At 42.7% G+C, this 15,935-nt stretch overlaps 1 protein-coding gene across 27 annotated transcripts in view; it reads left to right on the top strand.

Annotated features, from left to right (window-relative positions):
* The first annotated feature begins 4,479 nt into the window (after positions 1–4,479).
* Positions 4,480–15,935, top strand: part of LOC143272428 (sperm motility kinase-like) — a 76,610-nt gene continuing 65,154 nt past the window's right edge. For 25 of the 27 annotated variants that reach the window (XM_076567203.1, XM_076567204.1, XM_076567213.1 and 22 more), the window contains exon 1: positions 8,895–8,988. The gene's annotated coding sequence lies outside the window, so the exon portion shown is untranslated. Of the gene's footprint in view, positions 4,579–8,894; positions 8,989–15,935 lie in introns of those variants that run through there. The other 2 variants (XM_076567201.1, XM_076567202.1) reach the window with 1 other exon arrangement.

The following is a 15,935-nucleotide window of genomic DNA, read 5'->3' on the forward strand; positions in this document are numbered from 1 at the left end:
ACATCTGTAGCCAACTTTTGCCCTCCCAGGTTCTTCCACTGTGCCGTAAGCCTGTATTTAAGGCCTCATCCCTCCTTCAATAAAGGGCATTCTACTGAGACAAATGACCCAATGTCTTGTCTCTGTTTTAATCCTCAGCCCCTCACTCGGACATGGTGAATGGGTAGTAGCGCAGGCACTACACTGTGTGGAATCCGACTGAGTATCTTTTCCAAGAGTCAAAGGAGGAAGCAATCTCAACTCAGGAAGGAATTTTTCCTTCTTTTCCTGTACTCCCCAGGTTTCAATGCTTTCTGTGGTGTTCTTATGGCAGAATGAAGAAATGAGACCACAATTCGTGGGGAACAAGCAGAGGGCACAAGCTTTAGACGCTGTGGACTGCAATGGACAAGTGGGAAAAGTCTGAGGCCGCAGGTTGTAGTGGTATTTGCATTAACTCCTTTGGGCTGAGATGGCTTAGTGATTAAGAGCACTGACTGATGTTCCAGAGGACCCAGGTTCAATTCCCAGGCATGCCAGGAGGAAGGAAGAAGGAAACACGTGACCTCTCTCTCTCTCCTCTCCTTTGAAGAGGTCACATAAGAAGGCAAGAAGCACCGCCTCCTCCTTCTGGCTGTAGAGCCCAAGTTCATGGGCAGAGCAAACACCACTACAGCAGGTCCAGGTTTGTACAAGTGCAACTCAGAGGTGGCACCCTGCGAGTCAAAAGTTAAGCCACTGGGATTCCCTGCATGAGCCAATCTCCCATGGTGGCACCACAAAGGGGACACAAAATCTCTTCTCCATCCTCTGGCCACAGCTGACTGGAAGACCATGGAATTTATCATCAACCTGATTGGATGGAATGTCATTTCTGGGTGAGACCATGAGGTGTTTCTAAGGAAATTGATATGTGGGTCCAAGGGCTTTGTGGACAAGGTCCACTCTCAACATGTGTGGGTACCATGAAGCCAGCTGAGAACCACACTGGAAAAACAGGCTGAGGCATTTCCTCTGTGTCTCTCCTGGGACTGCCATGCACTCCTCTGTCCTTAGACCTCAGAACTCCAGGTCTCCTGGACTCTGAGTTGTGGCCTTATGTTTCCTTGAGTCCTCTGGTCTCTGGCCTCTACCTTTCAGAAGTAGACCGAGCCAAGCTATCAGTGTTCCAGAGTCTCCACCTTGGAGGAAGTCTGTTGTGGGAATGCTCAGCCATGTAGGCCAATCCCTCTAAGTGCAGCCCTGAAGAACTGGACTTAGATATCAAAGGGTGTTGCTGTCATCCTGTGGACCCATGCAGAGACTTGTCTCAGGGGAGAACTACAGAGTTCCCTCTATGGAAATGTAGGCATAGGATGACCTCTTGAGAGCCTAGGACTGCAAGGTCATCAATGAATACCTGCAGCCTAGAAAAGCTGCAGTTCTGAGACTCCAACTATGAGCAGCTAATAGACTAGCTGATAGACCCCCCTCCTATTTTTCTCTCCCCTCTGAAATGAAATGGAATACCTTACTCCTATTCCTCCACTGGTGGATTGCTGACTTCACAGCCTCGAAGATGAAATGAGGACCACTTCTACACAAGGCCTTTCCAACTGGGGAACCAGAGGTGACTTAGCTGGCCTTGTGAGCATCCCGCATTTCCAGCCTGAGTGGATGATACTCATACATATACCGGAGGCCAAATATTTTAGAATACTACTTCTTCTCCCCGAGTGGCTGATGCTGACTGGGAGTTACATATTTCTGAGTGTCACTTTCTACAGTATGAGTGGCTGATGCTGATGTACTGGGGGCCACATCTTTTTTAATGGGACATTCCCCAGCAAGAGTCACATCTTCATAGGCATCTTCTAGGTCATGCACCTGTAGTGGCTTGGTGGCTGGGGTTTCTATTTACTAGGCTTCAGTCTTTGTGGATGACCCTGATGTGCTGGAGTCTACCTCCTCACAGGGATTTTTCTGCACTGGCCACCACTGGCCTAGTTGGACCAGAATCCACCTCAATGAAATCTCTAGACAATTGTTGTTTAAACTTTTTTAACTCATGCCAGAGGGCAATATACTGGGCCAACTCCTATTCTTGATTCTTGTGCAGAGAGAGAAAATATTTAGACTTATAGTTTATATCTTAGAAAAAAAAGTCTCCTCAGCATGGAGAGTTCAAAAACATAGTTCCTTGTAGTCTGATTTTCCAGCACAGAATCCATGTTCCCCTGGTTACCCTGAGAGCCATGGAGCGCAGCCACCACATCCTTACTGAATTACCATATAGCTGTTGTTAGGAGCAGCTAAGTCTAAGATCCTTAATACCCCACAGCTCTTTTTTGTGTTTGTGTTCATATATATGGGTGTGCATGTGTGTGTGGAGCATAACCATCGACTTTAAGTGTCCGTCTTCAGTTGTGGTCTACTTTATTCTTTCTGGGAGAGAGCCTTGCACTGGTGTTGAAACTCAGTGATTTGGAGGACTTGCTGGCCAGCACGGCACCTGTCTCTGCCCTCCAGTGCTGGGATTACAAGTGTGCGCCACCCTCCTGCTTTATCACCAGCATTGTCATCAGCATGGTTGGTCCTCAGGTTCTGGCCTAGAGCTCAAGTCTTCGAGCTGCCTGGAAAGCACTTTATGGCCTGAGGATCTCTCAAGCCTGAAGTCTTGATGCACCTTCATTGTCTGTATCCAATAACCTATCATCTACAGTTCCGTTCTGTAGCTTTGCCAACATGTATATTCTGTATCCCAGGAAAGGCTGAACAGGAAGCATTACACCTGCTGGCTGGCAGTCTATTGGATTTGAACTGAAAATAAAGCCTCCATTCTTTTTCTGATGAGCACATGAATTAAGTGACATTTAAGACAACACAAAATACTAAGTAATAAACTTCTTTTACTCAGGGGTTTGGAGATATATGATACAGAGCTGTTCAGTCCTGTTGACCATCAATACCAGCCCAGCAGACAGCTATAAAGTAGTGTGTAGCTGCCGATGGTGTGTATTCCTGCCCAAACATGGGAGCACTGCCCATACCTAGGTGTTTCTCATTTTCAATATATCAACTATCAACTCACTGGGATACTAAGAATGATTATTTGAATGAGAGCTCAGGTGCCCATCAAGGGACTCATATGTTTGAATTTTTGTATTTGGTTTCAAGCTATTGTTTAGTAAGGATTAGGAGGTGTGGCATTGTTGGAGGAGGTTTGTCACTGGGGATGGGTTTTGAGGTTTCAAAAGTGCAGGCCAGGTTCAATCTCTCTCTCTCTCTCTCTCTCTCTCTCTCTCTTTCTCTCTCTCTCTCTCTCTCTCTCTCTCTCTCTCTCTCTCTCTCTCTCTCTCTCTTTCCATGTCCTGCAGAACAGGATGTAAGTAAGCTCTTAGCTGCTGCCTTAGCGCCAAGACTGCCTGCTGCCATATTCAATGCCATAGCAGTCATGGGCCAACCCTCTGAAACTGTAAGCAAGTCCCCAGTTAAATGCTTTTCTTTTACAAACTGCCTTGGTCATAGAGTCTCTTCACAGCAATAGAACAATAACTAAGACACTGGGTGACTTAGCAGACCCAATCTGGTGCTGGGATCCCAGGAAGTTCCTAAAGAGCTTCCAGTTTTCAGTCCACACTGGAATCCAGAAGTGGGTTCTAACACTGGCAAAGGAAGGCTCAGACTAGATGAACTTGCCAGTGAGAGTGAGGGCAAGCAGATAGAAAAAGTACAAGCTTCCTTCTACCAGCTGAAGGTGTGGGCCAGATGTAGGGTGGATCTACTGACTCATAGGATCCAGAATTAGGGACAGTCTCCACCTCAAATAATTTAACAGAGGAAAATTCCTCTCAGGTGTGTCCCACTGGCTGGGTTTCAGTTCATTCCTAATATACTCAAGGTGACAAGATTAGCCATCACAGACTCCCAATGTCAACCAGAGACCACCATCCATTTCTCCATAGTCTGCGTCTAATGAAAAGGGAATTGACTTTCTTGAGTGTGTATATGATGAGCTTTATAAGTAGATAGTTATTAAAGCATTAGGGAGCAAGTGAAAAAGGAACCATGCTGCCTGTCCACTAATAGATGAATAACAGTGTCCACAACCCACTGAAGGACAACACTCTGGAGCCTGTTGCTGGCATGACCACCATTCCTTCTATTATTATTAAAGTGGAAAGTATCCTTCTTATGGTTTTGATGGCAGAATTCCCACAAAGAATCATGGGTTTGAACAGCAGTCACTGTTTAGGGAAGGTATGGACCTTAGGAATGGGGGCCTTGCCAGAAGTCAGTCACTGGCAACAGGAGAGAACTGTGTGTAACCAGCTTCCTCAGGTTCCTACGGCCCTAGGTACCCGCCTTTCCTGCTTCCTTGTCTTTCCTGTCCTCCAGTGCAGAAACTTAGGAAATCAGCATGATTTGTGCCCAAACATGGTTAGTTCATCTTTTGCTGCGAAGTCACAAGGAGCCATTGTGAGGAATGATAGATACCTGGCCATATACAGAACGCACTAGGGCTGGTTTCTGTCCACACAGTGTGGTAGCTGTTGGTTGGTGGATCTCCACACTGGTGAGCTTCATGAGGACTCTGCACAGCTGTTGAACCTCATCAGAGTGAGTTCCCTTCTGAGGCCATGGCTTTTGCAGCTTTTCTGTTTAATTATTCACTTATGGGTTTCAGGAATGATTGTCCTACTCTTATTTTTCATTATAATCTCATATTTTTATTTTTGTATTCTTTCTTGATCTGTCATTTTCACTTTGATTTATCCCTTTTCCACTATTAAAAAACAGGCATTAGTTGATATTAACTGCACATCTTGAGTAAGTAATCTCACAGTGACATTTCCATACATGTCCATGAACTTTGAACACATTCCTCTCATCTCACTAACTCCTGCCCACTGATTCCAAGTCTCCAGTGATTCCCCTTTTATTTCAGGCCCTCCCACTCTATGTTTTATGGACTCCTAGTCCAAGAACTGAGAGGCCACATTGGATGGTGTTTTCCCCCCCTTTTTTTGGGGGGGGTGTTTTTTCAAGACAAGATTTCACTGTGTAGCACTGGTGTCCTGGAACTCATTCTGTAAACCAAGTTGGCCTCAAATTCAGAAATCAGAGTGGCTCTGCCTCCCTAGTGCTAAATTAAAGGTGTGCATCACCACTGCCTACTTAGAAGGTGTTTAAGGAAGGGCACAGATTGTGTCTATGCTTCAGGAAAAAGTCTCCTCCTAGGTGGTTATCTTAGGCTGGCAGGTCAAAAGTCATGGCTCTGAGCAAGGCCAGAGATGAGATTCCGTTCTGTTCATGTTATGTATAAAACAAGGCAGCTGAAAAGAATTCAAGAACAGAAAAAGATGAAAGTCTAAAAGGAGCCTCTTCTTCAAGGAAGAAAAGAACTTTCCTTGGTGGGACTTACCACACTGTCCCTCCACCATCTTCTGTCCTTCTGTCTGATGGACACTGTCCTTGCATGGGTCATTTTCATTTTCTAACTTAAGTGGGGTGTGATCACAGGACTAAAGCTGTGTGCTATCACACACAGAGGTTGGGGACAATAGTGAGTCTGAAGTAAAGGATCGGTTCTGCTGGCCTAAGAGCACAAAGAACATGTCCAGGAACAAGACTGCCCAGTGCTGGAATCATGCCCAGCACTCCACAGACCCACCCCAAACACCTGTCCCTTTGGAAAAGGAGGGGACATTTCATTGACAAGGACAGTCTTTACCTGGTTTTCCCAAACCTGGCCTTGAATAAAACTCCTAGTCTTTTCTTCATTTGTTTATCCAGACAGTGTTTCTCTGTGTGTAGCCCTGGCTGTCCTGGAATTCTCTCTGTAGACCAGGCTGGTCTTGATCTCACAGAGGTCTGTCTGCCTCTGCCTCCCAAGTACTGGCATTAAAGGCACATGCCACCACCTCCAATCTTAATCTTTTCATCTCTGAGGAGAGGTGGTGGGTAGCAGGACCTTCATGGTCCAACAGCAAGGCCCTTCAGTCTCCTTCCTGGATTTCCCAAGTGTTGATGATGAGGGAGGGCCTATCCTCTGTGACTTTCAGGAACCTAATACCTGATAGAGAACTAGCAAGTAGGACTTCAGTGCCCATTGCTGGACAGTACCCATGTCTCCCTTTCATCATGTGATGATTTGGTTTGTTAGGATTGCTAGCCAGTGCTTAAGTGTGGAATGTGTAGACACATGATGCCTTCAGGTGGTGTGAACGTTTTCTTGACAGAAAACATCCTTCTTGACCTCTCATAAACTTCCATCCAGTTTCTTTGGCTCATGTCGCATAGCTGGTTCTGGGTGGGTCCTGTGAGGTCCATCTAATGTGTAAAACCAATGACTTCTGATGGGAGGTGACAGCAGCGTAGCCTCAAGAACATGGAAAAGGCTGCCCACAGCCCTCCCACCTCAGTTGTTGATGTCACACTCACTGGGTCCATGTCCTGTGTCTCACAGCAAACGATATTTCTGAAGCAGTGGGAACCTCCATCACGTACAAAACAAAAGCAGTCCTTGCTCTTCTCTTTGCTTTTGCTTTTTGGTTTGGTGAGACAGGGTCTCCTGTAGCACAGGCTAGCCTCAAGACTACTGTGGAGCCAAAGACAACTTCAACTGCTATTTCTCCTGCCTCCACTCTCCTAGCTTTAATAATTGCCATGTGCTCACCTTTATGAGACTTGGTTGTTTCTCTGTCCGTTTATCGGCCTTGCATCGGTGCCCCGAGGCCCCAGAGGCAGCACCCCTCCAAAAAACCCCGAGAACCATACATTTCTGGTCCCACTGGTACCAGCTAAGCCACAGCCACTAAATGCAAGTTTTAACTAAGACTATTGTTCTATTTACCAATAAGAACTCAGGAATCAGATGTTGGGGAGAAAATCTGCTAGATGAGAGGCCGAGAAGCAACCAGAAGACCTTCCTTTTTAGCCAGAGACCCAAGGAGAAAAGTGTCCCTGCACTCGTCCCAAACCATAAAGACCCAAATTAAGTCCCTCCCAGCTCCTTCCTGTGCATTTCTCTATCCATATTCCTACTCCCTCCTTCCTCTCAATGGCTAATTCCTGTCAACTAGTTGCTGGCTCCACCACCTGACCCAAGGGTAATTTTATTACCAGTCTCTGAGTTTCTCAGTGCCATCAAATATCCCATAACACTTTCCTGTTTTTTCCCATTGAGCTCCTATATAATGTACATCAGCTGCCCTGAAGGACTCTCCTTAGGCTGGACACAGCTAGTTGTATCATGCCTAATTGTGAGATGTGTGTGTGTGTGTGTGTGTGTGTGTGTGTGTGTGTGTGTGTAGTGTGTATAGTGTGTGTATAAGTGTGAGTCTGTGTCTGTGTCCTGCCAAGTCTCTGTTGAAGCATCAGTCACAAAACAACAGTATTAAGATCTAGGGACTCCCAAGCACTAAAGACTTGCTATACAGCAGAACACGTGGCCTCTAGAAAAGGGCTTGATAGACTGAGTTCATGCTTTTCCTTGACCACGTGAGAATACATACAAAGTACCAATTAGAGTTAGAAAGCATCCCTGTTACACACTCAATTTGTTTGGTATCTTGATCTTGCTTTGCCAATGTCCAGACACACAAGCAACCGATTTCTGTTGTTTATAAGGGACAAACTAAGGCATTTTGTTTGAGAGCAGAAGGCCTAGGGTGCCAGGATAGGGCTCCATCTCTTACACATGTTGTCTATAGGGTTCTGGCTGACAAGTACTTTCTTGATCATTTTGAACATATCAGGCCACTGTCTTCTGGGATCCTGGACTTTGGTGAGAAGTCTCAGGAACAATGGGGACCATGTGACAAATGAGGCAGTGGGATCGGCACCTTTCCTTAGTTCATGAGCTGGCTGTTTGGAACCTGGGGTCTATGCAGGGACACTTTGCTCAGCCTGGGAGAAGGGGACTGGACCCGCCTGGACTTAATCTACCAGTTGAGCTGAATCCCCAGGGGGAGTCTTTGTCCTGTAGGAGATGGGAATGGGGGGTGGGATGGGGGAAAGGAGGGCCAGGGGGACAGGAGGGGGGAGGACAGGTGAATCCAACGCTGATTTGTAAAAGAAAAAAAAGGAAAATAAACTATATTGAAGTAAATGGAAAAAAATGATGTGAGCTTTCAGCCCCACAGATGTTAGTCCTAGGTCCTGGGTGCCATGGAAAACAGTATTTTCTCACAACATCCCAATGTAGTCCTATAGGACCCATCAATCTGAGTATCTATACAGCAAACCATCCTGGACTTTGGTGAGAAGTCTCAGGAATAATGAGGACCTGAAACAAATGGTGTCAACTTTCTCCCAGCCCCACAGATGTTAGTCCTAGGTCCTGGGGTGCCAGGGAAAACTATTTTCTCACAACATCCCAATATAGTCAGGAGCTGTCATCCTATAGGACCCATTGATCTGAGTTAAAAATAATATAACTTGAATTTTTTGAGTATAGACATGATGAGTTATTACAAACTTGTCACAGAAGGCTAGGGTCCAAATGAAGAGCAAAACACTCTCCACCTACTAAGGGGAGACTATCAGTCTGTAACTGAGGCAGGGCCAATGCTCTGGAGCCATTGCCATTCTTAGGACTCCTTGTTTTATTATTAAAGTGGAAGGGTCCTTGTTAAGGTTTGGGTGTCAATGGCCCACAAAGAATCAAGTGTTTGGACACTGGTCCCACCAGCTGACACCATTTGGGGAATTTTTGGACCACAGGAAATGGCCCTAGCAGGAAGAAATGGGTCACTGGGAAACACTGAGGACAGCCATTTGAGTGTAACCAGGCTCCTCAGGCCCCTACTGCCCTGCTGGCCAGACTAGTGAGCTGTGCTGAGCCCTCATTGGTCCATTTCTTGCTGTGATGTCACAATGACAGACACCTGTGCACTCACAGCTCTGGCTGAGGCTGCCTCCTGTCCTTACAGTGCAGGAGCTGCTGGTTGGTTGGAGAGGTGGTGTTCGGCACTGGTGAAAGAAAGAGTTGACGTGGACTTTCGGGAGCTGTTGGACCCCGACAGTGTGAGTTTCTCTCCAAGTCTGTTGACTTTATTTGGTTTCTTGTTCTCAGTGAATTTGTCTATTGGCTTGCTTTATTTTTCCACTCACTTTTTCATGTTCTTTCTTATCTTCTATTTGACTTTCTATTCTTTTTGATGTGTGGGGTAATTCAAGACAGGGTTTCTTTGCGTAGCTCTGGCCTTCCTGGAACTCACTTGTAAACCAGACTGGCCTTGAACTCAGAGATCTGCCTGCCTCTGCCTCCTGAGTGCTGGAAATAAAGGCATGTGCCACCACTGCCCACCAGTTTTTATTCATTTTTAGGTTATGTTTCCTGAGGTAGAATATTTTGATATTTTTGTTTTATGGGTATGAGTATTTTGTCTCCATGTATGTCTGTGTGCCACATACCTGGTACCCGTGGAGGTCACAAGAGGGAGACAGATGAGCTGAAGCTCAAGTAACAGGTGGTTGTGAGCCACCATGTGGCTGTTGGGCACCTAACCGGGGTTCTATGAAAGAGCAGGAGTTGCTCTGAAACACTAAATCATCTCTCCAGCCCCTCTGTGTTTGTCTTTACCTCTTCCTTTATTGTCATGTTTTTCTTCATTTATTTCTCCTATTTCAAGCCTTTTCTTGGTAACATGGCACATAGAAGCCATTTAGTTATGACAATCACAGGAACACCTGTAATGCATTTTTGATCACATTAATCATGTGATTAACCTGTGCTGTTATGCTTTCTTCTCCCACTTCCCCCTCCACTTTCCTAGTAAACCCTTTTTAAGTTGACAACCTCCTCCTGCTCCCAAATCCCACAGAGGAGAGAAAACAAGCAGCACATATGCAGGACTGGCTTTTCCCAGGTAAAGCATCTGCTCCAGTCTGTCCTTGTTGAGAGCCCCAGTTTCATCCTGGATGGCTTCCCATGGCTTGACTGTGGCACTCTTGCCCTTCATTCCGTTTCTATATTGTGGTGTTTGTCCTCTAAGCATGCAGAGCAATCCTTGTAAGGATCCTTGTGAGTGTGTTTTAACCATCAACTATGGCCTTATTAATGTGTTGTGGAATTTGGTGAGAATTATTAGTAATATTATTAATGACTATCACATCCATGTTCATCATGGAAACAGCCTTTTTTTTTTCTTAATAGTGTCCTTTCCTGGCTTAGGCATGAATGAGTTTGGAACTGTTAAGTCCTTTCTATTTTTTTTTTGATATATATTTTTTATTTTACAATACCATTCAGTTCTACATATCAGCCATGGGTTCCCCTATTCTCCCCCCTCCCACGCCCTCCCCTTATCCCCAGCCCACCCTCCATTCCCACCTCCTCCAGGACAAGTCCTCCCCCGAGGACTGTGATCAACTTGGTAGACTCAGTCCAGGGAGGTCCAGTCCCTTCCTCCAAGACTAAGCCAAGTGTCCCTGCATAAGTTCCTGGTTTCAAACAGCCAACTCATGGAATGAGCACAGGACTTGGTCCCACTGCCTAGATGCCTCCCAAACTGATCAAGCCAATCAACTGTCTCACCTATTCAGAGGGCCTGATCCAGCTGGGAGCCCCTCAGCCTTTGGTTCATAGTTCATGTGTTTCCATTCATTTGGCTATTTTTTTTTCAATAATTGAGTAAAACTGAAATTGATTATATGCCACAGTCATCCTAGGGACCTCCATGCTATATATATAGCCTCTATGGTTCTATGGGTTGTGGTCTGATTGTTCATTTTATATCTAGAATCCAGCAATGAGTGAGTACATACCATAACTGTCTTTCTGGGTTTGGGTTACCTCACTCAGGATGATTTTTTCTAGTTCCATCCATTTGCCTGCAAATTTCATGCTTTCATTGTTTTTCTCTGCTGAGTAGTACTCCATTGTGTATATGTACCACATTTTTTTTCATCCATTCTTCCGTTGATGGGCATCTAGGTTGTTTCCAGGTTCTGGCTATTACAAATAGTGCTGCTATGAACATAGCTGAGCATGTATCTTTATGGCATGTATCAGCATTCTTTGGGTATATGCCCAAGAGTGGGATGGCTGGGTCTTGAGGTAGTTCGATTCCTAATTTTCTGAGAAACCGCCATACTGATTTCCACAGTGGTTGTACAAGTTTACATTCCCACCAACAGTGGAGGAGTGTTCCCTTTGCTCCACATCCTCTCCAACATTGGTTGTCATTGGTGTTTTTGATCTTAGCCATTCTAACAGGTGTAAGGTGGTATCTCAGAGTCGTTTTGATTTGCATTTCTCTGATGATTAAGGATGTTGAGCATTTCTTTAAATGTCTTTCAGCCATTTGTAGTTCTTGTTTTGTGAATTCTCTGTTTAGCTCTTTAGCCCATTTTTTAATTGGACTGTTCAGTGCTTTGATGTCTAGTTTCTTGAGTTCTTTATATATTGTGGAGATCAATCCTCTGTCAGATGTGGGGTTGGTGAAGATCTTTTCCCAATCTGTTGGGTGTCTTTTTGTCTTATTGACTGTGTCTTTTGCCCTGCAAAAGCTTCTCAGTTTTGAGAGGTCCCATTTATTAATGGTTGTGCTCAGGGTTTGTGCTGTCGGTGTTTTATTTAGGAAATGGTCTCCAGTGCCAATGCGTTCAAGAGTGCTTCCTATCTTCTTTTCTATTAAGTTTAGTGTAACTGGATTTATGTTTAGGTCTTTGATCCACTTGGACTTGAGTTTTGTGCATGGTGACAGATATGGATCTATTTGTAATCTTTTACATATTGACATCCAGTTATGCCAGCACCATTTGTTGAAGATACTTTCTTTGTTCCATTGTATAGTTTTGGCTCCTTTGTCAAAAACCAGGTGTTCATATGTGCATGGATTAATGTCAGGGTCTTCAATTCGATTCCATTGGTCCGTATGTCGGTTTTTATACCAGTACCAAGCTGTTTTTATTACTATAGCTCTATAGTAGAGTTTTAGGTCCGGGATGGTGATGCCTCCAAGGGTTGCTTTATCGTATAGGATTCTTTTAGCTATCCTGGGTCTTTTGTTTTTCCATATAAAGTTGAGTATTTTTCTTTCCAAGTCTGTGAAGAATTGTGTTGGGATTTTGATGGGGATTGCATTGAATCTGTAGATTGCTTTTGGTAAGATTGCCATTTTTACTATGTTAATCCTGCCTATCCATGAGCATGGGAGATCCTTCCATTTCCTGATATCTTCTTCAATTTCTTTCTTTAGAGATTTAAAGTTCTTATCAAAAAGGTCTTTCACTTGTTTAGTTAGTGTTATCCCAAGGTATTTTATATTATTTGTGGCTATTGTAAAGGGTGATGTTTCTCTGACTTCTTTCTCAGCCCTTTTATCATTTGTGTATAGGAGGGCTACTGATTTTTTTGAGTTGATCTTGTATCCTGCCACTTTACTGAAGGAGTTTATCAGCTGTAGAAGTTCCCTGGTAGAGTTTTTGGGGTCACTTATGTATACTATCATATCATCTGCAAATAGTGAAAGTTTGACTTCTTCCTTCCCAATTTGTATCCCTTTGATCTCTTTTTGTTGTCTTATTGCTCTAGCTAGAACTTCTAGTACTATATTGAATAAATATGGGGAGAGTGGACAGCCTTGTCTTGTTCCTGAATTTAGTGGTATTGCTTTGAGTTTCTCTCCATTTAATTTGATGTTTGCTGTTGGCTTGCTATAAATTGCTTTTATTATGTTTAGAAATGTTCCTTGTATTCCTATTCTTTCTAAGACCTTTATCATGAAGGGGTGTTGGATTTTGTCAAAGGCTTTTTCAGCATCTAGGGAGATGATCATGTGGTTTTTTTCTTTCAGTTTGTTTATATGGTGTATTACATTGACTGATTTCCGTATGTTGAACCATCCTTGCATCCCTGGGATGAATCCTACTTGGTCGTGATGGATGATTGTTTTGATGTATTCTTGGATTCGGTTTGCCAATATTTTGTTGAGTATTTTTGCATCAATGTTCATGAGGGAGATTGGTCTGTAGTTCTCTTTCTTTGTTGCATCTTTGTGTGGTTTGGGTATCAGGGTAATTGTAGCCTCATAAAAAGAGTTTGGTAGTGTTCCTTCTGTTTCTATTGTGTGGAACACTTTGAAGAGGATTGGTATTAGTTCTTCTTTGAAAGTCTGGTAGAATTCTGCACTAAAACCATCTGGTCCTGGGCTTTTTTTAGTTGGGAGACTTTTGATGACTGTTTCTATTTCTTTAGGGGTTATTGGTCTATTTAAATGGTTTATCTGGTCTTGATTTAATTTTGGTATTTGGTATTTATCCAGAAAATTGTCCATTTCTTCCTGGTTTTCCATTTTTGTGGAGTACAGGTTTTTGAAGTATGATCTGATGATTCTCTGGATTTCCTCATTGTCTGTTGTTATGTCTCCCTTTTCATTTCTGATTTTGTGAATTTGGGTGTTCTCTCTTTGCTTTTTGATTAATTTGGCTAGTGGTTTGTCTATCTTGTTGATTTTTTCAAAGAACCAACTCTTTGTTTCATTGATTTTTTGTATTGTTCTCTTGTTTTCTATTTCGTTGATTTCAGCCCTCAATTTGATTATTTCCTGGCGTCTATTTCTCCTGGGTGAGTTTGTTTCTTTTTGTTCTAGAGCTTTCAGTTGTGCTGTTAATTCATTGGTATGGGATTGCTCCATCTTCTTTATGTGTGCATTTAGAGCTATGAATTTTCCTCTTAGCACTGCTTTCATAGTGTCCCATAAGTTTGGGTATGTTGTACTTTCATTTTCATTGAATTCTAGGAACTCTTTAATTTCTGTCTTTATTTCTTCCTTGACCCATTGATGTTTCAGGTGGGCATTATTCAGTTTCCATGAGTTTGTGGGTTTTCTATAATTTTTGTTGTTATTGAGTTCTAACTTTAAGGCATGGTGGTCTGATAAGATACAGGAGGTTATTCCAATTTTTTTGTATCTGTTGAGATTTGTTTTGTGTCCAAGCATGTGGTCAATTTTTGAGAAGGTTCCATGGGGTGCTGAGAAGAAGGTATATTCTTTTGTGTTAGGATGGAATATTCTGTAGATATCTGTTAGGTCCATTTGAGTCATAACATCTGTTAGGTCCTTTATTTCTTTGTTAAGTTTCAGTCTGGTAGATCTATCTTTTGGTGAGAGTGGTGTGTTAAAGTCTCCCACTACTAATGTGTGGGGTTTGATGTGCGTTTTAAACTTTAGTAGTGTTTCTTTTATGAATGTGGGTGCTTTTGTATTTGGAGCATAAATATTTAGAATCGAGACTTCATCTTGGTGGATTTTTCCTGTGATGAATATGTAATGTCCATCCTGGTCTCTTTTGATTGATTTTAGTTTGAAGTCTATTTTATTAGATATTAGGATAGCTACACCAGCTTGTTTCTTAGGTCCATTTGCTTGGAAAACCTTTTCCCAGCCCTTTACTCGGAGGTAGTGTCTGTCTTTGGAGTTAAGGTGTGTTTCTTGTATGCAGCATATGGATGGGTCCTGTTTTCTAATCCATTCTGTTAGCCTGTGTCTTTTTATAGGTGAGTTGAGACCATTGATATTGATGGATATTAATGACCAGTGATTGTTAATTCCTGTTATTTTTTTGGTTGTGTTGTGTTGTCCTTCTGTGGTGTATGTTGGTGTAGGATTATCTATTGCTTGATTTTTCATGGATGTGTTTAGCTTCTTTGGGTTGAATTTTCCCTTCTAGTGCTTTCTGTAGGGCTGGGTTTGTGGACAGGTATTGATTAAATCTGGTTTTATCCTGGAATATTTTGTTTACTCCGCCTATGGTGATTAAGAGTTTTGCTGGGTATAATAGTCTGGGTTGGCATCCATGGTCTCTTAGTGTCTGCATGAGGTTTGTCCATGATCTTCTATCTTTCATAGTCTCTATTGAGTAGTCTGGTGTTATTCTGAAGGGTTTGCCTTTATATGTTACTTGGTCCTTTTCCTTTGCAGCTCTTAATATTTTTTCTTTATTCTGTGTGTTTAGTGTTTTGATTATTATGTGGCGAGGGGACTTTTTTTTTGGATCCAGCCTATTCGGTGTTCTGTAAGCTTCTTGTATCTTCATAGGTATTTCTTTCTTTAGGTTAGGAAAGTTTTCTTCTATGATTTTGTTGAATATATTTTCTGTGCCTTTGAGTTGGTATTCTTCTCCTTCTTCTATCCCTATTATTCTTAGGTTTGGTCTTTTCATGGTGTCCCAAATTTCCTGGACGTTTTGTGTTAGGACTTTTTTGTCTTTATTGTTTTCTTTGACTGACGAATCTATTTTCTCTATCGTGTCTTCAGTGTCAGAGATTCTCTCTTCCATCTCTTGCAATCGGTTGGTTATGCTTGTTTCTGTAGTTCCTGTTCGTTTTGTCATGATTTCTATTTCCAGCATTCCCTCAGCATGTGTTTTCTTTATTGTCTCAAATTCATTTTTCAGATCTTGGAATGTTTCTTTCATCTGTTTAATTGCTTTTTCTTGGCTTTCTTTGATTTCTTCCCATTTTTTGTTCGTTTTTTCTTCCATTTCTTTAAGGGAGTTTTTTTATTTCCTCTTTAATGGAGTTTTTCATTTCCTCTTTAAGGGAAGTTTTTATTTCCTCTTTAAGGGAGTTTTTTATTTCCTCTTTAAGGAAAGTTTTTATTTCCTCTTTAAGGTAGTTTTTCAATTCCTCTTTAAGGAAAGTTTTTATTTCCTCATTGAGGGAATGTTTTATTTCTTCTTTAAGGGCCTCTATCATCTTCTTAATGTCATTTTTAGGGTTGATTTCTTCTGCTTCTTCTGTCATGGTATGTTTAGGTCTTGCAGGTGTAGAATCACTAGGTTCTGATGTTGCCATATAGGTCTTTATGTTGTTGCCTGTATTTTTGCACTGGCGTCTGCTCATCTCTTCCTCTGTGAGGTGCAGGTGGTGTCTGTGTCTGAGAGTGCCTCTCTTGTTCTAATTTTTAGTCTTGGTTTAGTAGTGGTTCTTGGTTAAATTGGTGCTATTGGGCTATTTCTTCAGG

Source organism: Peromyscus maniculatus, chromosome 3, assembly GCF_049852395.1.
Source record: "Peromyscus maniculatus bairdii isolate BWxNUB_F1_BW_parent chromosome 3, HU_Pman_BW_mat_3.1, whole genome shotgun sequence".
Lineage (NCBI taxonomy): Eukaryota > Metazoa > Chordata > Mammalia > Rodentia > Cricetidae > Peromyscus > Peromyscus maniculatus.